The sequence below is a fragment of the Melospiza melodia genome, chromosome 1, assembly GCF_035770615.1.
Source record: "Melospiza melodia melodia isolate bMelMel2 chromosome 1, bMelMel2.pri, whole genome shotgun sequence".
NCBI classification, from domain to species: Eukaryota; Metazoa; Chordata; class Aves; order Passeriformes; family Passerellidae; genus Melospiza; species Melospiza melodia.
Window position 1 is genome coordinate 155,153,813 of NC_086194.1, and position 24,345 is coordinate 155,178,157.

The following is a 24,345-nucleotide window of genomic DNA, read 5'->3' on the forward strand; positions in this document are numbered from 1 at the left end:
CTGCACTTTGCTGTGAGATTCCTGCCACTGTCTGCTTTTGAAGAGCTAATGATAGCTCAAGCAGAGCTTGGGAGAGCTCAAAAATCCTCTGGGTTGCTCAGGGAGATGACCCAAAATGGACTGCAAGGAGCCAGTCCATTACAATGATCTGGTTTGTGACTGATGCCTGATAAAAGCCAGGTCTGCACAAGGGCAGGCGCAGCATCTGATGTCCAGCAGCCATACAAAAAGGGAAGATTTCCTGTTCTCTCAAATATTTTGTTAGGCCCTCAAGAAGGTTAAAGGTATGGAGCTGACCTGAGTCTAAACACCTGATCTGTGCAAGTTTTGATGCCATCTCAGCTGCTGCCTGAAAGAGTCAAGTTACTTTTTCCTTCAATGGCACAGTCATTTTCATCCTAATCAGAGGCAGTGTGAGCGTTGGGTAAATTAAGAAGGCCTGTGCTGTTTAGACAGACTGCTCCAAGCACTTCACTGAGACTGTGCTGAATTAGTTTTGGCTGGCTGTGGTTCTAAAAGAACATTCAGAGACAGAATCAGTTTTTAGCTCCAAGCTACAGCATTTAATTTATGCTTTTAATTTCAAATTCTAAAATCAGGCAGAAGAGGTGGGGGAAGTTGAAGCAAAGAATTGGCCGGCTTTGAGGGGGGCAATTTCTTGTCAAAAGATCTAAAGCAAGGATGTTGCTCTGGCATTAGTGTTGACTTTTTTAATATTCTGAAGATGCAAATGTTTTTTTAAATGTCATTTTTTCATTCAGGTTAGGTGCAAGACATAATTCAGATCAGATCCTTGTGTTTCATTTTGCTACTGAAAGATGAGTGAAAAGAGCATTTTTTCACAAAATGCTACACATCCATATATTAAAACCACATAAGTGACTTTCCATCCAAAGTCTTATTTTTGGTAGTGAATTAGAATTACGCACTAAGTTGAAATCCTAACATCACTGAAGTCAGATGCAAAGCTCCCAATGGAAGGTGAGTGTTTCCATGTAAAGGGGGAGAGCTTCTAAATGGGAGAAGCCTCAACCTAGTGTACCCGTGAGTCCTAGAGGTTGGAAAGATTATCAGACAGAGTTAATGTTCCCTGAAAGAAGATTCAGCTCCCATTTGTACACAAGGTGTGTGATCTAATCTCGCAAATTTCATAGGAAGTCACTAAAACATAGATAGGAAATAATGACAAATATGCTGCACCATTACCTTGCATTAAATTGGATGGATGTACAAGGAAGGGAGCCACTTGTGATGTACTTGTTTTTCATATTATTCATTATTAGTTTTATTACACATTCATTTCTGTATTTTTCAATTAATAAGTGGATTAAACCATCCACCATAATAATCTCTTAAAGTGTAAAGTAGTTTAGGTACGTCAGGATGTCTGCATGCACTCATCACACCCCATGTACATTCCACATTCCTTCTTTGGCAGTCTGAATCATAGATGATTAGAAAAATAACACACTATTTTAACTCCTAATCTTATGCATTTTATATATTGAAATGAAAAAGCACTGGAGTGCACAGGATTTACAGCTGGGAACACCGATGGAGAGAATTAGAGAAAAAAAGGTTTCAAAACATTGACAGCAATACCTGGATAAGCACAGAAATTCTTAGGTTTCAGAATTAGATTGATCCATTAGTTCATACTGCATTGTGCCTTCTGTTCTGAATATTTCTTCTTTATTCTCTAGGAGGAATTACAAGCATAAATTTTCTATGCACTGGTGAGAGAAATCTTTCTTTCATCTTAGTGAATACACATCTGCTACCTTGTATTCAAACAGACTGATTCTTACTTTAAAGACTCATTATGTTGCATTATACAAGAAAGTGTTGCATGCCTTGAGTTATATTTATGCATGCTAGAGCACGTAACAAATAGTATAAGGATATGAAAGATTAATAACAGGAAAGTTATGACACTTCTTCCTTTTCAAAAAAACATTTTTCAATTTTTCTCGTCACTTGTTTTTCTCTTAAAAATTCAGAATCATTCATTTCATGGTGGAAAGGTATAGTTCTATGACACGGGGACAGTAATTCATATTCTCTTTAGTTAATTATATTAAATATAAGATCTGATTGGACATGCTTCAATTCAATACCAGTTGTGTTTTGCTAAAGTCTAACTATTTTTAATACCGTCGTAAATATTTATAATTTTCAAAGGGCCAAATATATGGCACAACATTTAAACCTGAAAGCCATTTTCCCAAAATTGTTAGGTTTCTCTTTCTCTCTGTAGTTCTCATGCGTATTTTTTATTATTATTTTATTTATAATGTTTTTGAAAGCTGTCCTACATTCCTTGGCCATTTTATTGGCCCATAGCTGGGCAAGAAATATAAGAGTTGCTCCATAAGAATTCAACTTCAAAGTATAAACTTCCATCAAATTCTCTTGGCCTGAGATCAGACATTACAACCATGTTTTCAAACTGAACACAGAGAAGCAGAAGCCTGTGTTACTGGTGTACTCCCCAAAGTCAGTTGGGTGCCCAGACAAAATAACTTGCAAAATTCTTAGTGCCTGAGTTTGGTTCACTGGACACAACCTAACAAGATGCTCAGACATGCTTTAATGCATTTAAAAATGCTTCGGTGGCTACCCGTGTACTTAAAATTGTGCCTACGTGCATGCCCACGTATGCTTCTCAAACAAGGTCTATCTTTAGTAAGGTAATGACTGTTTCTACATTAGTTGTTCAATTTCCCTGGAGACTCCACTGGAAAGGAAAAAAAGGGCTTTGCCAAAGTGGGATTTAAATCATGCACATCCAGATCCTAATTTATTCAACTCTGAGGCTGCATTTCTCTGTTCCTCTGTGGAGTACGCATAGGAAGGAGACTTGATGGACTAGCATATTCACTTTGATAGCTAAGTAGATATCTTTTTCCAGTGTTCAATATCCTGTAAGGTTCCTGTTTTAGCAATCTGGCTAAAAAAACATGTGGGAGTGGAGAACTAGAAACGGCGTCACAAGAACTCTGAGTGCCACAACTATGTGTGCCTGTCTCCAGCTGTGGCTCAATTACATAATTTTCAGAGATCACGCAACACTTGCCCAGTGTGTGTGTGGCCTTTATAATTTAAGTAAATTTCTGCTTCTTTTTTCCCTACATGCAGAAAAATGGTTAATTTTTTTCCAGAGTGATGTGTTCTTAATATAGTTGTCATTACTTTAAATGCTTTCATAATAATACTGCATTGTGTAGCAGGAAACAAAAAGGAGGCCAGAAAAGAACACTGGATGAAAAGCAGATGAATGAAAGCTTCAGTGCTGCTTTTCAAAAGGTGCAACAAACTTTCTTTTCCTCAACAAATTGAACCAGCATCTCAATTAATTCTACTAGAGATTCGGAAAAAAAAAGTCAGCACAAGCACTGAAAAACCCCCACCTGCTCTACCTTTTAAGGCATCTGTGATGGTTAAATTAATGTACAGGAAGGAACTATACTGCATTGCTGGGAAGCAAGAATTCCTGTCCTGAGTGTGGTGTATAGCACAGTGAGTTGTCACTGCCTGGCTGTTTCCTGCCACATCCCTCTTCCTAGGGCAGGGCAGCCATTCCATGACATATTTCCATCAGGGATAAAAGCTGTAAAAAGACAGATTCTTTCTCTTTCCCTGTTGCTTGTGTCCAGCCCCTCTGCTGTAATTCACTGATTTCAGCTACACGGATGCAACTGTCTTTTTTCAGCTGTGCCATAAGCCAAATGAGGAGTCTGACTTGGAAAGCCACTTTCAAACTACTTGTTTAGTTCAGGATGTTTCACTGATCTGATTTACAGTCCATCCTGAAGGCAGCCAGCTAAAAATCACAAATGTAAGTGCACAGCCTCCCCAATGAGAAGGAGAGTATGAGCAGGGACCTCTGCAGCCAGCTTGGGGGAAGCAGTGCACAGCTACAGGCTTTATGGAAAAGACAATCAATATTCTTTAAAATGTCCCTGTTTTGTGCTGCAAGTATGTGTCTACTGTTGGACTAGAGGATTATTGTAAGTCCCTTCAAAGTGAAATAACCTATTTTCTTCTATAGTAAGTTAGTGTCTGCAGAAATAGGACTCTTACTGTTTCTTTGACAGTAGCCTACCAAAAATTATTAATCTTGAGATTGTTGGTATGTAATTATCTCTGTGGAATTGTTTCCTTTTTCATATTCCTTTCTCAATGTCTCTAAACCTGTATGAAGAATTTAGCATGTTGGAGTCAAGCACAGTCATAATATCAGATTCTTATGTGATTTGGGCAATCAAAAATTTGAAGGAGCTTTCTAACAGATAAAACATTAGAAAAACTCCTGTTAAGCATTATAAACTTACCTTTCCCATATTCTATTCTAGTTGTCATGTTTTGCCTTGAAAAGACAAAAATGAGGCCACAGGAATCAATAAAAGATTTATACAATTATTTTGATATATAATTTATAAAATATGTAATAAACTTTACTGTTGGTTCCAATAATGAAGAAAACAACCATGCTAAAAAAAATTGTTTTAAATTTACTGAGAAAATAGGAAAACTGCAACACAAAAGAAATTATTAAAGCACCTTTGCATTATTAGACTGTCAAACAGATAACCTTGTGAAGGAGAGAGTTAATAGAAGTGCATATCTACATATTTATAATATTTTATTTCTTTATAAGTACCTTTTATTATTTATTTGTGTTTTATTGATGTTCAAAATGAAAAACAACATGAACTCTTAGAAAGATGATGGTGAAGGATAAAAATGTGTGTTGAAAAGTGAATTTTGGCACAATGGTTATTGAATGAAGTTTCAGTCAAGAGGGTAGTAACCAAAAATTGCTTCTTAGAGGAAGAGTCAGAATGCACAGTTATCCTTGAAGTAAGCCCTCAGCTTTGATAACTGAGGGACATGACCAGTGGAAAAACCCTATATAACAGCTAAAACCAGACTTACTCCACAGGTATACCCTACTGGTAAATTAATTTATCTTTTAATTTTGTTTTCATAGCATCATAGAATAATCTGTGTTGGAAGGGACTTTAAACATTACCTAGTTCCAATTCCCCTGCCATGGACAGGAATGTCTTTCACTTCCTCAAAGTCCTATCTGGCCTGATCTTGAACACTTCCAGAGATGGAGAGATGGGACATCCACACATTAGCTCTTCTGGGAAAACTTCAATTTGTATCTAATATTTGCCATATATATGTGTGTGTGTGTGTGTGGGCGTGTGTGTGTGTGTGTGTATGCATGTATCTTTATGAACAAACATATGAAGAATTTTCATCCTTTATTTCATCTGCTGAGATAAGATAATCCAAAATGAACTGAGTAGTATTGTGTTAGCTTCATTTCCTAAGAAACATCAGTTTCATATGCATCAGTCAGCAGACATTCTTTTTAGGCTTTGCCACCCAAAATGTGTCTTGACTTTTACTGTCTTCCTCAGTCAGCAAGCGTGTTATCAGCTAGTCCATCAATGAAGAAGAAGCTCCTGTGACAGGTGGAAATGTGCATTTTATGAATTAGTAAGAAACACTAAGGAGCAAGCCCCTGGCACAGGCACGGTCCTGACAGGCCATGGGGCAGCTGTGGACATGGGGCAGCTCAGAGGGCACAGGTGCTCACAGATCTATGCTATATAGGATATATAGCGACCATATTTTCTTACCCTGGGGGCTGCACAAAGCATTGTCATCTGTCTACCTGCACACCAAGCTGCTCTCAGAACCAAAGTCTAGCTTAATTTTTAGACAGTTTTACCATCTCTTTGGGGGGTTTTGTTGTTCTCTTTATAATTACAAAAATATAATTCATTAGTCATGCAGGGACCTCCCCCTTGGAAAATGTAAGCACTTCATAAATAGGTTATCATTTGTTAGGGTTTTTTTCTAAGTGCAAGGTGGCATGCATGTGTATTATGTACTGAATCTTATTGGGTTTTGAGCTTAATTAATAGTTTCACTGTTTTTAAATGTGTTTACATCTTGCCATCTTTACCCTCACAGAAAGTGAACACAGTAAAAACTCCAATTAGATTTTACCAAGTGTTTTTTCATTTGTCAATATCATAAAATTAACAAACTGGCCACCTATGCCAGTAAATAAAATGCATACATCTGGAACTTTCATAATAAAGAGTGCAGTTTCATAATCTTCAGCCCTGCAGTACCTGAACTGATCCTACAAGAAGGATGAAGAGAAATCTTTCACTACAGAATGCAGTTACAGGACAAGGGAGAATGGGTTTGAACTGAAAGACAGAAGATTTACATTAGATAATTGGAAAAAAATCTTTACTGTGAGGGTGATGAGACACTGAAAGAGGTTTCCCAGAGAAGCTGTGGATGCCTCATCCCTGGAAGCGCTGAAGGCCGAGTTAGATGAGTTTGAGCAACCCTTCCTAGCAGTAAGTGTCACTGTCCTTGGCATAGGGGTTGACCTTTCAGGTGCCTGCCAACACAAGCCATTCTATGATTCTATGATTTTATGATTCTATGAGTCTATGATTCTGTGAGTCTTTGAGTCTATGAGTCTATGACTTGTTTTCATGTTTTCATCAAATTTAGTAAATATTTGTTTCTCCAGATGCTAAATGGTTAGAAATTTTTTACTGACTATGGTCAGAACGGTCACTAGAATGACAGCAGGCATTTATCATGAGAACATGGGGTGAATTGGTGTATTGACTTTGTGTTCAAAAAGATGTGGTGCCCAGGGTATGCTTCACTTCACATATGGAGATTTACTGGAAATGTAGAAGATTACTGTTTCAGGCACATAGAACACAAGTCAGGCAGGTATCCACTGGTCCAGTGGATGAGTGTAAGATTGCAGTGCTATCCTCTGGATGAATGGATGTTGAAAAAAGACCATCAGGTGGCCCACCCTCCTCAGATTCCCTCCTCATACTCCATTCTAACTCAAAACCCTGCTCAAATTAATCACATTTCTTCTCTAGGATTTGTCTACAGTTATTTCAGAAACATTTCTTCTCTGTTTCCTTTTAAAAATATATCTGTTACTTGGCTGACAGAACACCTGAACATACTTTCAGGCAGGAGGTGTATGTGTATACTTCTTACTGAATAGCTTTTTTCAGCTGATTTCACCTCTCTGTTTATAAGCCCTCTGTGAACAGATTGTGAAGTCTCAACAGCACTTTTTCCATTTAAGTAATGTAGCATTCCTTTTCAGGATCATTTCCATGGCTTACTGATAATGCCACAGCACTTTCTGCCTTGTCAGAACCTGTCACTATCCCTGCACCCAGCACTCTAAACATCAAAATGATTTGCAACCAATTTACTGAAAAGCTCAAAATGTCTTCTAAAGCAATCTCTGCCACTGGAAAAATGCCATTTTTGTAAGAGGCAGCTTCATATTTATCAAGCTTTATAATACTCATATATAATAGATTGGGCATAAGACTCCAATAGCTCATACTCCTAAAGATCAGGTGAGGAACCTAGAAAGCAGTAAACAAGTAAAGCCTTGATGAAATCTGAATTAATTGAAAGATGTAGGTGCCTGTATTTAACTCAGTTGAACAGAGCCCCAAATAGTTAACAAGATTAATACAATTAAAATACAGGTGTGTAGTCTGTGTGATGTTGCATAGCTGCTTCCATTAGTTGTTCCTGTGGTAATCTGGCATCAGAATACAATTACAGATCCAGCTATTAAAAGAGCTATACAATTTCCTGAGTAAATGGCATTATTTTCTTCCACTCATGCCTGCAAAAGATAACAATTATGTGTAATGGAATAAAATCTTGACATTCATCGGAATTCAAGGAAGGATTGCCACTGTAGTAAGAATGTAAGAATTTTATTGGGTTGGACTGATGATCTGTCTAGCTCAGCGTCCTATTTGTGACAACAGGCAAGAGTGAACGCTTAGAAATAGGATGGGAGTAAGACAAAGGTCAAAGTTACAAGAGATGTTTTTTCCTCATATGCTTTTTAAATCTCAGCAATCTACTGAGAGCTACTGTGCAGAAGGTTACAGCTCCTGTCTTCACGTCATGCTAATTTGACACCCTGCAAAAGATGAGCTGTTTGAAGCAGTGGTAAAATTGCAAAAATCGTTACAAAAAGAAACCCTCTACCCAAACTCTTTTTCAAAGTTTCCAGGTGTGAAATAACTGCCACTGACTTACAAAGGTGTCAGATGCTAGCTAAACTTGCTGTCATAGAAGCCATAGTTCTCAACTGAATTAGTGTACCTTCTAGTTTCGTCATTAAACCTTTTTTTAATGGGTTGAGGCATCATATTATCAATTTTAGATCCTATTACTGGTACATTTAGATTGTAACTGAATCACTGCAATTTTTACCTAATAATTACTCAAGGGGAGCTCTTTAGCTTTCATAATATAGGGCTTTTATTTTATTCTTTTTGGTGTTTGATTGGACTCTCAGAAGGGTAACCCTTCTTGAAATGTGGTCATCAGGACTGGACACAGAATTGAAGGAAGCATCACACCATTACCAAACATTGTTCATATAAACTCATTGCTACCACCTTATACTGCTATATTGCTTATATTGCTATCCAGAATGGTTAAATTGTTCATCCTATTAACAGTAATAAGAAGACTGCAACACCTAAAATTCTTTCAACCTGAAACTTGCTTCTATTAACAGTAATAAGAAGACTGCAACACCTAAAATTCTTTCAACCTGAAACTTGCTTCTAACCACTAAGCCAAAAAAAAAATCTGCATCTTTTCAGCATCTGTATTCTCAAAATGTGGTTTCTCTTGTTCCAAAAGCTATTATTTGTACTTGGTCTTTTTATATTCATCTAGTCCTGAACTTATTAAATAGCCCAATCAATTTGTGTTAGTGATCTGTGCTCTGTACAATGCCACACTGTTCAATAACTACACATTTTAACAGCAACAATTTCATTGTTCTACTTTGCTGGAGTTTATGTTATGACAGGATATTTATTAAAAAATTTTCACTGAAAGAGTATCCAGGCATTGGAATAAATTGCTCTGGGAGGTGGTGCAGTTGCCATCTCTGGATGTGTTTAAGGGGCACCTGGATGTGGTACTTGGGGGTATGGTTAAGGGATGATTATTCTGGTGCTGGGTTGGTGGTTGGACAGATGACCTGGAAGGTCTTTTCCAACCTTCAATTTTCTCTTCCTTGAAGATTCTGTGAATGTGTGATTCTATAATGTCTGATAGCTCTTCCAAAACATTTAAATGCATACTACAAAGCATTTGCCAAAAACGCTATATCTGGCATTTTCCCCCAGTGATATATTTATTATACATTCACTCAACATTTCTTATTCTTTTGCTTTAATACTTCTAATAATTCTACTCTTTTTCTACTGACAAATGTACTTGCACCTGTCAGTAGCCTGTCTTTCCCTTGTGCTGTGTTGTGGCTTAGGAATGGTATTCTCCAATTTAGTAATTTAGTACTTCCAATAGAAAGAAAACCACAAAACCCTCCCCTGCCCCTCCTCCAGTGGGGAACAAAAAAGGGGGTGATTATGGGTTGAAATAAGAACATTTTGCTGGAAACAGAAATATGACGATAAAGCAAGCAACAACAGCACCGCTATTAATTACAGAATTGTATAAAGAGAATGTGATTTACATGCAAAATGCTCAACAATGAAAAACAGTGGTGGACAGACCTTTTGCCCACCATACTTTCCTCTGACAGGTAAAGGAACATCCTTTCTTCACAAAAGGGAAAGGGTCCCTTTCCCCTGGACCCTGGCAATGGTGTAAGATGGTACTGAATAACATTAGGATCTTGACCATGCCCATTCCTGCTGATCTGGGCAGAAACAGTTAAAAAAAGCCTTCATGTTATCCTCAAACTTTGATGGATGCATCTTCTGTACATTTGCTTCCCTTCTCAGTTTCCTATGGTTTATATTCAGTTTTGCTTTAGTCACTCACATCAACTTTTGTTTTCATCATTGCCCATTAGAAATTAAAAAAACCTGGTCAGCTTAGGGGTGTTTTAAATTCATCATTACTGGTCCAATTCTTGACTGTGTGATTCTTGTTTTGGCTCACTTAGTAAAACATTTTTTAAATTCTCTCAGCTATCATTCACATTTTTTTCAATCTATTCTTTCCTTGCTGATTTATTATGTAATTATTTACAGTTTTTAAAATTTATCCTTACTGATAGGTTGGGAGAAGCTTGTGTCAATATATACCCTGTAGGTTATAAAAATTATGTCATTTTACAAAAAAGGCATTCCTAAATTAGCACAAGTTCTTTGATAATTTTCTCTTGTGTATCAATGTGAGTCTAATAAAAGTTATTCTCTGCTCTATTATGATATGAAAGCAATTTATATTTTTTGCATTTTAACAAGAACAGAACGAAAGCTTTATCATGTATTACTCAGTTTGAAAAAAAAATACAAATGAAGTCCATTTGTTTCCTGCCCCCTGCCCTACTCCTAGGGCCCCATATTCTTGTTATTAATTTGTTTTAACCTCCAAACAAGGTAACCAAATAAAACCTGTTTATTTGGAATGGTGCCTGTTTTAGGTTAACACTCATAATGGGCCAGGGAATTGTTTGGAAAAATACTGGTTGATGAAGGCCAAAACCATGCCATGGATTTTTCTTAGTTTTTAGCAGTATGGGCAATGAAGTCCAACACACAATAAAGTTTCCTAGTGTTGTTGAATTTATTAGTATAGATATAGCCAGAAAGTACCTTTTTAACACATTGTGCTGCCATCCTCCTTAGATACTTTGGAACAGGTGATTTCACGTCTCTAATATTTCAAGAAAATGTTAGTGATATCATGTTAATAGAAATTACTCAAGAGTTGACTAATAATTTAATATTCTTAATTGTTGCCAAGATCCTTTATGCTAGTATAGACAGTCCAGGATTTTTTATTTAATTTCATACAGTGCTTCAATTAATTTTCTTCTTTGTATCTTAATGCTAAGGAGTTATTATATTTTACCTCCTTTCCACACTCTCACCTTACAGATAAGTTTATGCCATCCTGGTCAGACTGGGGAGACCTTCTAGATTTCACAGCTGCTTCTTCTTGTTGAAAGTGGTCAAAAAATACTAGTCTTTCTTTTTATCCAGAAGTTCATTCCTAGAATCATCTTATTACTCTTTTTGGTTATTCAGAAAAATCTTGAAATTCCCTCCCCATTCCTTCTTCCTCATATCCTTCAGAACTGTCTGATTTCCAAAAAGTAAAAGAACCTTTGTGCTGCCTGTGTATTATTAAAGAACTTTTTTTCTTTTTTTTTTCTCACAGAACTCTCTCTTCTTTCAACTGTTTAGATGATCTCCATGAGCATGTATTATAGTAATGGATTTGGCTACAAGTAGATTTTCAGTTGACCACCAAGATTTGAAAAATAGATTTTGCAGTTTTCTTTTAGAAATTTCATTGATATTTAAGTACTTTTTAATCTTGATGCCAAAATTAATGTTTCTTTAAGGTAAAGAAACTTTTTTAAAAGGAAACAATATCCCTGCAGTCAGAATAAGCTTTCTGAGCTCTGAAAACAGCATTTTGAAATGAGCACAGTGTACATTATTAAATATGTGGAATTCTGAATTTTAATTGAAGAGATTAGGTATTATTGCATGAAGATTCCATCTTTCTTCATAGCAATCATCGACACTATGGTATTTTTTTAATAATATAAAAAAAAATTCTGGAGTTCATATATCTTCCCTTCAGATGGTCATCAACATTCCAAGTAATTTAGGGGAATTTACCCCATAGTACAGTGCCCTATAGCAAACTCCATAGCAGACCTCATCCTTCTTGAGGATGAGGAATTGTACACAAGGAAAAGCAAGAGGAATTAGAAACAATTCTCAGCCATTTTATAAAAAGAAAATTCACTTGAAGACATTTATGGAATGTATGAGTTGGATTTGAAGCTACAAAATTTGGCTCTGTGAGACACAGTATGGAAATCAGTACTGGTGGCAAAATACACCCAAGAAGCTGGATAAATTTGCAGGTGGTTAATCCCTGCTGAGTTTGTTTCTACCTCCACTGAGGTTTTTTCATCTGAAAGCAGCTGATGCAGCAGAGATGGGATCCCTGGAGCCCAGAGCCCCACAGACACAGCAGGTCTATGCCCAGTTACAATACTCCAAGCATAAATAAGAACTTCTATGGAACTTTTAGCAGCCTCTCCAGTTGCAATCAGTATCCAATCTAATCTCTCTAAAAGCTTTTCTTATTAGGGGGCATATTCATTTAAGAGGCCATCATTAAAAAGAGAAACAGGGGGAACAATTATTGTCTGGCATATGAGATCCCTTGTGGATAGCAAGACCATTAGCAAAACAATTTGGGGGCATTAAGCTAAACACTGAGCACTGTCACAGCAATGCTTTTCACTAGCAATCTTCATACAATTTCATCAACAGTAATATTAAGGTCTAGTTTTTTCTTCTGCTCTGTTAAAAATATGTAAAGTATGCAATGAACAATTTTTCCTTGTATTTAAGAAAGACTCCTATGAAAACAGTGAAATGAGTATGCATGTTATAACAACCTAACCGAAATACCAACAAAAATTAAATAGTAATAAGAGATTTCACCAGCAAATGAGTGTGTAAAATATAGGAAAGAAATGTATAACAGGAAGAATTCTGTAGAAGAGACAGGAAGAGATAAAAGGATAGGCCACATCAGATACATCTGGCTATACAAGCCATCATTTTAAGTCAACTTAGGTTTTTAAATACCATTTGGAGTCATCTGAGAATGAGTAGTCAATTATGCTATTTATAGGGAAAGACAGTGGCAGCCCAGATATCACTGCTTTACTGTCACCCAGTGTGATGATGTTGTCTTCTCAGTAGCGACTGCATACTCAGGCGTCTCAGTGGCTAGGCCTAAACCAGAGCTTACATCAAGACATCAATGGTTTTGCTCCATTTTTGAAATCCGGAATTCCTGAAGGATCTTTCTTACCTGGTTTCTCACAAGATACCCAGAAGGACCTCTGCTCTTCCATATTTTGCCAAAGTCCTTTCTATTAATTTAGGTTTCTTTTTTATTAGAAGAAAGGGGAAGTGGAGCAGGCTAAAAGAGACAGAGAGGGGCAAATAGCTTCTCTGATGCAACCAGCCACAGAACAGCCAATTAAAAGGAAGTTTCTTTTTAAATTTTAAATGCTTTAATGTTCTACTAAGAGATTTTCCTAGCTTCTACGTTTATTGCACATAGAGCTCTCTAAATATCAGTATTTCCACTGGGAAGAACCAAAGTACTATTCACCTTTTACTTCTAATCAGGAAATCTTGCAGTATTTTCCATCATCTGTCTCTAATATGTTGCTTAACAAATAAAATAAATAGTCGGAATCATCACCCTCCTCATTAGCTATAGCAAGGCTTTCCTGATATCCATAAGCTTGAGATGACAAAAATAAAACCAGCCTAAGCAGGGGTGAGACAGAAAAAAAAATATACAAACCCCTTTGCAATGTATGACTAAAATATGAGACTAAAATGTCTCACAGATAAACAGCGCTTTAAAGAAAATTAATAAAAAAACCATGACTGCTGAAGAAGTCTAAACTTTAGTTTCTCCTAGAAGTTTTCTTTTGTCAAAGAGTATGGTTTCAAGGTAAAAAGACAGTAATATTTTTATGTACAAACCTCCTTGACATCTGAAAGACTGATCTGACCAGCCTAGTTTTTAATACCAGGTACAGCAGGTAAAGGAGATCCCAAAACTTTACCAAATAAAGCAGCATATCAAGAAAAAATGAAAAGATTTATTTAGATGTCTAAGTCTCCCAGACATTCTTTCTTTCTAGAAAGGAATGTCTGTTCTATATAGTGCAATTTATCTAGATATTAACATGCATGATTTCTTCAATGTTTGTCATACTCTATTTTTAGGCTTTTTATATACATGCTTTGGGGCAGATTGAGAGATATACTTTTTGTTCACCTCTTTTTCCCTTCAGAGTCAGCACATGGAGCTGTTTACAGTAAAAGGGAATTATGTTTCAAGATCATGAGCTTAGTATGCGGTTTCTGTCAGTACCACTTACAAATGTCACGATTACAAGAGATATAAAAACATACAAAGTTAGAGACTAGCATTTTTCTGTGCAGACCCTGTATTTAACTAATAACTTTCATGGCTTGATCTCACTTGCCCTCACAAAAAAGACTTCTAGTTGCTTGCAAAAAGTAAGACAGAAATAGTCAGTCTTTTGACATTTTTTTTCTTTTTTATTTTTACATTTTATTTTTTAACATTGCAATCTTTATATAGAGGGAAGTAGAGCAGAGGTAGTGAAGGAGAGGTGGTGGACTGATGGGAAACCAATTCTGGTTTCCTGTTTTTTAGCATTGGCTTTAATTAAAGTTGTGGGGTTGCAGTATTTTAATTTTGTTCCCTGGAGGAATTACCTAAGCAACCAATTCTCAACCAATTGAGAGCAACTCTGCAATACCAAACAGCCCCAGGACATTGCCAGAGAGTACTGCTGTACTTGGGAGGCTGCATTACTCACAGATATTCATAAATAACTATTCAAGTTTTTTCAGGTACCAGGACACCATGTGTTTCGTAAGGCCATATATTAAGCATATTTACTGTCTGCATTATGAATGTCTATATCAGGTGTGATTCAGCTGAACTTCTCAACTTTTTTGTGTTATGACATATTTTGTCCATGTCCTGACTACACGTCAGGATAAGGCCAGGGTACAAATTTTTATTCAGTGTGCCTTGAACTTCACTGGAACAAACTCAACCACCAAAACAGGAAGGAAAGGAAAACTGTGCCTCCAGTAACCTGGCACCCAAGGGAATAGGGCAGTAGGCTGGACTTGCATAGCTCCCAAGTTCTGTAGTTTTAGGCAAACCCAAAAAGGTGAAAATGGTGCCTAAAGTCAGCTTTTCTCTGAAAGCAAGTGAGAAGAAAGAACAGGAAATGTAATTTTGTTCCTAAATTTCACTGGTTAGTATCTTAGATAACACACACTATATTTGAAAGTAGCCAACAAGGAAACGTAACAGAAGTACGTGCAAAAAGAAATCAACAGGAAACTAGATTTTAAGTTGAACACCAGAAAAGCATCAATACGATTGCTAATAGAATGAATAATTTGTTTTTCTGCATAAGGGTTTCAGAAATTTTTCTTAGTCAATTCATACTTTGTAGAACAGATCTTTGGCAAAGATTGTGTGTCAGCAAAACCAGAAAAAAATCCTTCCCCAAATATCTACTGAACGCAAAATAAACAAAGAGAAGCCATTAATCCTCCTTACAATTGGGAAACGTGAGCATACAAAACTGTGTGGTAGAAAAAACATTTTACTTATCTACTTTGTCACATAAGTGGTATCTGTACCTTAGATAGCTTGGGAGGATGTTGATTTCCAAAATAACTGCATTTAATGAAGGTACAAAAGTGAATGATTTTGTTTGCACTTTTAGTAGAATACAAGCAGTTTAGAAGGTTTACTCTGCTTCATAATAATGAATTCAGTGCTCTGAGGGAGGTTCTAAACAGTTTAAATGTAATGCTTTCAACAGATGCATTTCCCCAAGGCAGATACTATGTCTCTATGTGCCTGCTGAAGTATTCTCACCTTAAAGTTAGGTGAGGGCTCTTTCAACTCCTCACCCAGATCCCACCTAGCCTATTCCCAACACAGCTGGGAATCAGAGGTCATTCAGACAAAAGCTCTCTACAAACTCTTTTTTCTGAAACTTGCTGGTTGTTTTATAGACTTTTTGGGTTACTGGCTCATGTTTCTTCTGTGATTTTTACCTGAAGTTGCCTGTTAGAGCTTTGAATTTCAACAATCATGTTTGACCTGCTGTTCAGATAACTGCCTCACCTTACCCTCATTTCACATCAATCAGGATTCCTTGACAGCTCAAAACCAGCCAGACTTTTAGAAAATAAACCTGAAACTTTATTTGATCTTGGCTTCAAGTGCAAAAAACATGAGGATGCCAACCTCCACTATAAAGTTAAAAGACAGTACAAAAATCAACAATGTTGAAAATTTATTGCCCACTAGTCACAAGACTTTTCCATTAGTACAGGCAAGTGGGAAAGAATATGTAACTGAACGGTCTTAATATATTTTGTTGATTTAGCAAATCAGTGCAGAAGATGGCAAACTGGATATTACCTCTTCTACTCTGGAGTACAGCTAATGCTGGTCATGGCTGGAGCTGCACTTGCTGAGGAGGCCTGTTAGTCGTGCCTTTAGTTTCAGGTTCTGCAAGGGTTAAGTTCATCAACTCTGCAAGGTTTGGACAGTAGAGATGTAAGTTTAGCAATGACCACAGCCAACACTGCCGTCAGCAATTGTTGCGGTGTGCTGTAATGTCCCATTTTAGACTTCCAGGTCACCTCCCGGGTGTGCCTATCCCTCTTCCCCCTCGCCCCCTTGCTGAGTGAGTCCTGTCAATCAGGCTTAACATTCCAGCAAGGCGTCGTGTGGTTGGTCAAGTTCGAAGGATGCCCCTCAGGCCTGGGGGTCATTGGCCTGTCTGGGTGTCCCTCGTCCCTTGAGACCCTGCCCCTCTCACCTGGTTGGTGGCTCACCTGTCCCTCCCCTTCCCCTGTCCCTGAGCTTAAAAGGTGAATCAAGGCTTGTGGTTGGTATTCTGTTGGAGCTGTTGACCACGTTCAGACCTCTGTAACCATGGAATGAACCTCTGGATCTAAACCCTCCAGCAGAATCCATCTCCTTTTTCTCTTCACCATCGCCTGAAGCCTTCCTTCCCGAGGTAAATGGGGTTCCTAACAAGCCTGGACTTGTTCAGTGCCCAGCTGCAACCTCCAGCAAGCCAAGGTATCTCTGGGGTGATACACCACAGTTGCTGCCTTTGGCCCAGCAGCAAGGGCCAGACTGGCCCAGGCACAATCTAACTGGTAATATTGGGATTCATATTCCAATAAGCAATGCTAATTTGGAGAGATCTTTCCATCACCTCTGTTGACAGAAACACACCACAGGAAAATTCCTGCGGCTGGAATTTTGTCACCACTATGTTGAGCCAATGAGTAGCTGATAATACAGCCTGTTTGTAGGGAACAGTTATGGATTCAAAACTTCAACAAGAGATATTAAAATGCTCTTTCCTTTCTGAGAACCAAACTCTTCCTCCTTGTTTCCTGCCATATGCACACTAACCAACAGTATAAAAATATGTTTCCTAAGGTAGAATATGTACTCTTACACCTGACCTATTTCAGAACATTTATAACTTGTGTAGAAATTCTGAAGTCAATGTTAAAATTAATTTTCAGGTTTTTTCTTCCTGCTATTGTGTTAAGTTTTTATTACAAAACAAAGTAAGAAGGCAGCACATCTTAGAGCACTGAAAGCCCTCTTGTTCCTTGCAAGTGAAAATGAAACTATTCATTTTTTTTCCCTCTGGAAAAAAAAAAAAAAACTAAAACAAACCATACATGTGAGCAGCAGGCTCATTTTAAACAATTGATTATTCAGTTTCTACAGTTAAGACACAAAAGGCTTATCTCCAAAGCCATGAAAAAGACAGTATTTTTTATATGAGTCCAAGTAGAAAAGGCATTATTTGATATCTGGAAATAAACCAGTTAATTTTTCCTTTCAATGTAAATTAAGCAACAAGAGAAGGTAACTTATGTGTAAGAAAATGGTCAGATTTATTAGAATGTATCCTGGATCAAAATAGTTTTCACTGTCACATTTTTATTTATGAGTACCTAATATCAGGTTTCTAAAGGCTTTTTTTGGCAGTTAAATTTGCATGGCATGATTTTCAGTAGCTGTTAAGAAATTGTAAACTCTAGTGAATTTAGAGACAACTGTTACTGATCACTGCCCCATAGGATATCAACTAGAGTATAGGATTTAGTCACTCTGCCTTAGTTCCTGATCTGAAAACACATGATTTCTTCTTTCCTAGTCATCAGCATCCTCTGAGCTCACTGCTGGGGACAGGATGCACACTACTCAGTGATCACAACCATGCCAGAACCCGGCCCTTGAGAGGTCAGGCTGATGCCTCAGCCCAAAGGATGTTGTTACAAACCACATACTGAGATTACTTTTTGCAGACGTAGGTCTGCTTGCTACCAGGGCAGCTGCACACATGATCCAAAACAAAATACTTCCTTCTGTTCTCCACCTAATATGGCATTTTAGCTAAAACCAAAAGTAGGACTTAAAACTGGAGCTGCACTTTTTGTGGATATTTGCAGATAAATCACTGCACAGAATTTCATTATGTGAAAACAGATGAGCTACACATTTCTGTGCAAGTGTTCACTTTAATTTGCCAAGTTTCATGTTATTATGACAATGCTTAAATTTCACATTCAATAAATTTGTGCTATCCAAAAATTCACCTAAATTTTTTTCACAGTATCACATTTTCAGAGCACTTTCAAAGTGTCCTTGAACCTTCTGATCTGAATCAGCTTTCTATTAACAAGAGTAAATAATGGGTAATAAATCTTTACTGCTGAAAAGTTGAGCTGCTCATGAATTGTCATGTATTCAGAAGCACGAGATCTTCAATTAACAGACCTCTAATGCCCAGATGCCTAATACAGTGTACTTGGAAATCTGAAAATATTGAGCTTGAAAGAAATCTCCAGGAGATTTCCCATCAAGAAATTATATATTAGTTTAGTGACAACTTTAGTAGTTCACCCAAAAGTTTAATGATTCTAATAACAAGAAAACACGTATATTAAATACGGTTCCAGTCCATCAGGCTATTTGACTAAAGTTGTCTTTTACAACATTTCAAAGAAAATGTTAAAAGCTAAAGCATACCCTTAGAAAATGAGATCTGCTTAAAGTCCGTCCAAATGTGGCTTCCAAGGAAGCAAGAAGAGGAAAAGTACTATAAATGAGTCATGTTAATTACAGGCACAAGAAAAGTTTTGGCCACCAACATCAAAGAAAGACAGATATAAAAGGAAAAGAGAAAAATTAATTTCAGAAACAAACACATTATTTTAGAATGAGTGAATATTTCACTCTAATGCTGATGTTTTTTACTTGGAAACTGCAGTAGGCATCAGCTTACTGGGATGTGAGCAACTAACAGAACAAGGATGAAATCAGGGCCATCACAGAAAATGTGAGGCAGAACAAGCACAGGACCTAAGTAGCCTTGGTCAATACAAAAATCACCTGTTCAGAAGGAGAAATTTAAAAAATATAAATTCTAGTAAACATTGTGGAATTGAGGCCTGAGAAAGAAATCTGCTGTAGAGTACATTTAAAGTACCTTTTATTTTCATAAGACACAAATTTACACTATATAAGGAAGCTCTCAATCTATCCTAATACTAATTCTTTCAAGACCAGCCTTTTATGCTTTACCACTTGTTCACACCAGGTAACATAATGGCCACTATTTTAAGAAGTTCACTTTAAGGCAACCTTTTGATCACCTCCTTGACCTTGCTTCATCTGACATTGTTCGAGAAAAGGGGAAGAAAAAGGCTCTAGACAATGTTTTTGAGGTCAGCCCTGAATGGTCAACTTATATTAGGGCTTTCCAGTTACAGCCTCTAGGAAATATCTCTTCAATATAAACATCCCAAATGATTCAAGGATGCATCAGGAGCATCCATGGGTAGGACCAAACTATGTTCCCATCACAGATTAAGAAAGAAGTCACTAATTTCTGGATATAAAATGTAATCTTCAAAGTCTGGCATCAGAATCTGGCACAGTTTCAGATCAGCTGTGCACCAAATCTCCCTTTTATTAGGCCTCCACTGTGAAAATGCTCACAGTGTCAGTCCTTCTCACACACATATCTCCTCCTACTCAGCTTTCATTTATTTCTCCACCATTTCTCAGCAGAAAGCAACAATTTTTCCAGGGAGAAAAAAGTCAACAAAAATTAGAGTTCTATGTAGTGGTCACTGTAATGCAAACCAGACGACTTCCTCACATTTGCAGAACTGAGACTTCTAACACCCTTACCAATCTTGCCACTCCTCCCCCGTCTGGAAAATTTGAACACAGACTTGCTCTAACCACTTTCCTCCAAAGGTCAGGCAACTCAAAACAGATTCATCAGCTTTCTGCTTTTGATGCTGTGAGAAAGGTCCTCGGAAATCCAGGACCTGCTCCTTCAGCAGATCACTAGAAAACAGAAACAAATAAAAATTGTCCCTTTGGGATGCTGATTTCCTGATGCCACATCAAGGAGTCATGGGTGTTATTCACAGTTTGAAAGGACTGTCAGATAAACAGTAGTTGCTAAAGTGTTAGTGATGCAATGCACACTTTGATTGCTGGGTGCTGGTGGGTCCTAGCTAGGATGGTGGTTTGGACTTGCCTGGTATAACAAAAATTATCTTCTGTTGCATGGATATGCCAAATGTTTTCCCACTGACTTTTCTGTAGATATCCGTGAGAGGAATCCTTTTTGATGATGTCATCTCTGTGAATAATGAGGATGACTGATTTTGATATTTCACCTTTAAACATGATAAATTATAGAATCATAGGATATGCTGATTTGGAAGACGCCCATCAGCATCACCAAGTTCAGCTCCTGGCCCAGCACAGGAGACCCTCATGTGCCCGAGAGCGCTGTTTAAATGCTTCTTGAGCTCTGTCAGGCTTGGTGCCATGCCAATTCCCTGGGGAGCTGTTCCAGGGCCTAACCACCCTCTGGGTGAAGAACCTTTTTCCTTATACCCAACCTAAACCTCCCATGACTCAGCCTCATGTCCTCAAGTCCTCAAGTCCCCAGCCTCAAGTCCTGTCACTCGTCACAAGAGATCGGTGCCTGCCCCTCCTCTTCCCCTCATGAGGGAGTTGCAGACTGCAGTGAGGTCTCCCCTCAGTCTCCTCTTCTCCAGGCTGAACAGACCAAGGGACCTCAGCCACTCATCACCCAGCTTCCCCTCAAAGCCCTTCACCATCCTCAGGGCCCTGCTTTGGACATTCCCCAGTGTCTCTATAGACTCAACTCATTGAGATAGTTTGCCCTTTCATCTGAGATAAACATCTGGTGACACTTGCCTGTGCATCCGTCATCATTAGACCAATTCACTTGGTGTTGCTGCCATAGAAGAGGGATTATTCCTCTTCTCAAGGGACATACCAGTGTGACCATCCTACCAGAGGCCTCTCACTAGATTCAGGGCTTCTGACATGACTTTATTGTCCTGCTACCCAGGCTTCACTTATTCTCTTTCGCTTCCAAAGTGTACTGAAGTAGTACCATGTTTCTAATTTTAAAATTCACTGGTAAATAAGTATCATTTTATATCTATAAAATTTCTATCTACAACTCAAAAGGTGAAAAAAAATTTGGAAACAAAAGATTTCTGGAGACATTGAAACTAAGAAAGAAGAAGTGTTTCAGGAAAAAGTGAAGTGAATTATTTCAAGGTGAAATAGTTCAGATACCAAAAAAATTATTGTTGAAGACCTTTATTGAAATTGAGTTCTGTTTCCACATATGAAAAATTATTGGTATATTTGTGTTCTTCCCTCATACTCAATTTTTGTATGATGTTTACTGGCAAGCAAAGGAACCTGGAACTAGAAAGCAATAATTATTTGATAAGTCTGCTGTATCTGGTCATGCAGATGTTCCTTATTGACTGAAATGGCTATTTAAATCGCCATTCTGTGGGACAGGAGTTCCATCCAGTAATTAGAAGGCACACAGTTTAATCCTCATACTGTCTCGTGGATAAAAATTATTGAATTTATTTACTTCTGATTGAATCCTGGTAGTCATTGAACCCTAACGGGATAGCATTCCTGTTTTTTCTTTCTTTGTGATTATTACTGCCTTCCCAAGTTTGTTTAGCAGGAGCTATCATCTGGCTTTCAGGCATATTCTTCAACTTAATATGAAAATACTTTAACATTGAGTGGGTGCTAGAAAGAGGCAGGCTGTGGAGCATTAATTATGTAAAAAGACTAGGGTTCCATCTGAAATCCATTTACTCTCAAGTAGAGAAATTGCATAAGAAAGGCCTCTCATTTATTTGCTTTTATCGTTTGATGATCAAAAAGTCTATCAACAAAAGCAGGTATTGTTAAAAAGGCCTTAAAGCCTTAAACTGTATTGGGATTTTTCAGTTTTCCTGATTCAGAAAAGTCATTAGTGTGTCAAGTTCTGTTGTGAAATCTTGCCCGTGACATTGCTATGCAGGCATAAAATTTCCTTTTTAGATATTCAGTTCTCTTATAATAGATCTCAGTGTTAAGGTTCAGAGCAGCAGTAAAACTGAAAGTGAAATCCTAGTGGAGCTATTATAAGTATTTTTAAAGAAATATAGAGCAATTCAAACACAGTTCAGCATGTTTTAAACCACAAAAATCCTTTTTAGATAGACAGCAAGATATCATACAAAAATGCATATTGTATTTTTTATATTGAAAAATGAATCCTTTAAAATGTAGTATTGTTCTTGATTTAGAATAATTTAATACTATGAAAATGGCAAAATATAATTTTAAATTCTGTCCTGTGCAATTAGATATTAAGTTGGGGCCTATAAGTATATACTTTTTTCACTTTACTGCATTAAAAATGTAGTTTGAAGTATAATTCAAAATTGAAGACGTGATTGAAAAGATGATTCTTCTTTATAGATCTTGTTATATCAAATTAAATTTTAATCTGTGATATTTTCAAAATGTGGGAAGGCACTTGAGTCGGTAGACTAGTGGCAATATATGAAACTGCATTAAAGGAAATTTGTTTCCTTGTCCTGTCTCTAATAAAAACCCCTCATTTTACAAGATTTTGCCGGAAAATAAATAATGCAAAAAATTAGACCAAATGTTCAAACAAAACATACGTCCTTTATATGGAGGTAAACATACTGCCTTTATATGGCAAAACATATAAATTATACAATTTTTTAGTTTTTAGCAAAACCAAAAAATTTCATTTTTTGAGTACCTCAGGAAGAAAGCAGGATAGTTATGAGTTATTGATAGAAATTAGTGGTTTTGGGTAAATTCAGAGTCCCAATTGCCTTCTTTTCACTCATAAAATGTCTTCCATTATGATGTCTGAAATATATCTATTCATAAGAAAATAAAGCACTTAATGTAATTCAAGGAAAAATCAAGTGAAGAAAACCTTATTCCCTAGTTTTTATCTCCTGTAGGGATAATACATAGGAAATTTTGCCAGGAGTAAGCCAGGAACTATTGCATCATTAGGAACAGGTACTACACATCACTATTGAAGGCACACTGCTAGGCTAGTTCTTACAGGATATGCTTCATTTTTGGCAGATGATCGCTCTGATAAGAATTTCCTTTGGCAGATGTCAGGATTATTAAAAAATACAGCTGTTCTCTGAAGAAAATAAGAAAACTAGATACATGATAGGAAAATAAAAAAAACCAAACTTGATAAATAATGCAATTCATAAACAGAAGCAAAAAAGATTAATTTAAAATAAAAAAAAGTTTCCTTTAAGGAAACTTGAAAAAAAAGCTTGGTCTAAAAATTCTTTATCATTGAAAATAGTAGCTGCCAGCCAAGTTGATGAAGTGAGTTATGCAGAAGACAGATAACAATTCTAGCTCTGTCTTGAATGAATACCAACTGTAGCAAGTCAAACTTCATCAGCAGCCCTGCTGACCCTTCTTCAATTGATGTAAATATGGATTTATAGCATCAAAAAAAATGTAGATGAATTGCCCCGAGCCATACACCAGCTCAATATGCTTGTCTTGTAGAAGTATCCCTTACTTGTGAACCACATAAAAAAATTTACATGAGAGAAAGAAAAAATAAGAACCAGGACAACTGAATTTATAAACTTCATGATGCAGTAATAGGTGGAAACGGGCTGAAAAGTAGTTTTAAGAGGTAAATATCTGCTGTGAAAACCTATATAACACGCACAGGACTTGATGTTTACTGGTTGTGTTTATTGAAGTTGTGGATTGCAGAAGCAGCTTCAGTCCTCAGGAAAAAAAAATGGCTGAAACTCAGGTAGGAAAATGAAGTTAGGGGAAATCTCTTACACTGAATATGAATTTGGGGTGGAAAAAAGGATTTAAACACTATGAAAATGATGTAATATCAATAACATCTTTATTTTCCTAAGGCAATATCTATAAAACCTTTGGAAGACAGAAGAAAAATCAATAAAAATGATTACTGGATGGTAAAGAACTTTCACCACCCTGATGTTATTTTTTCTCTGAGGTTTGCATTGTGTCAAAAACACCTGAAAAGTTTAAGCTAGTCTTTTAAACCACTTTGCGGAACATGGCATCACTGCTTGTTATTTCTTATGATCATTATCTGAGAAATGCTGTCTTAGGAAGACCTTGAAGTAAGATCTCAGCATGGCCAATAGATTAGTTGATACA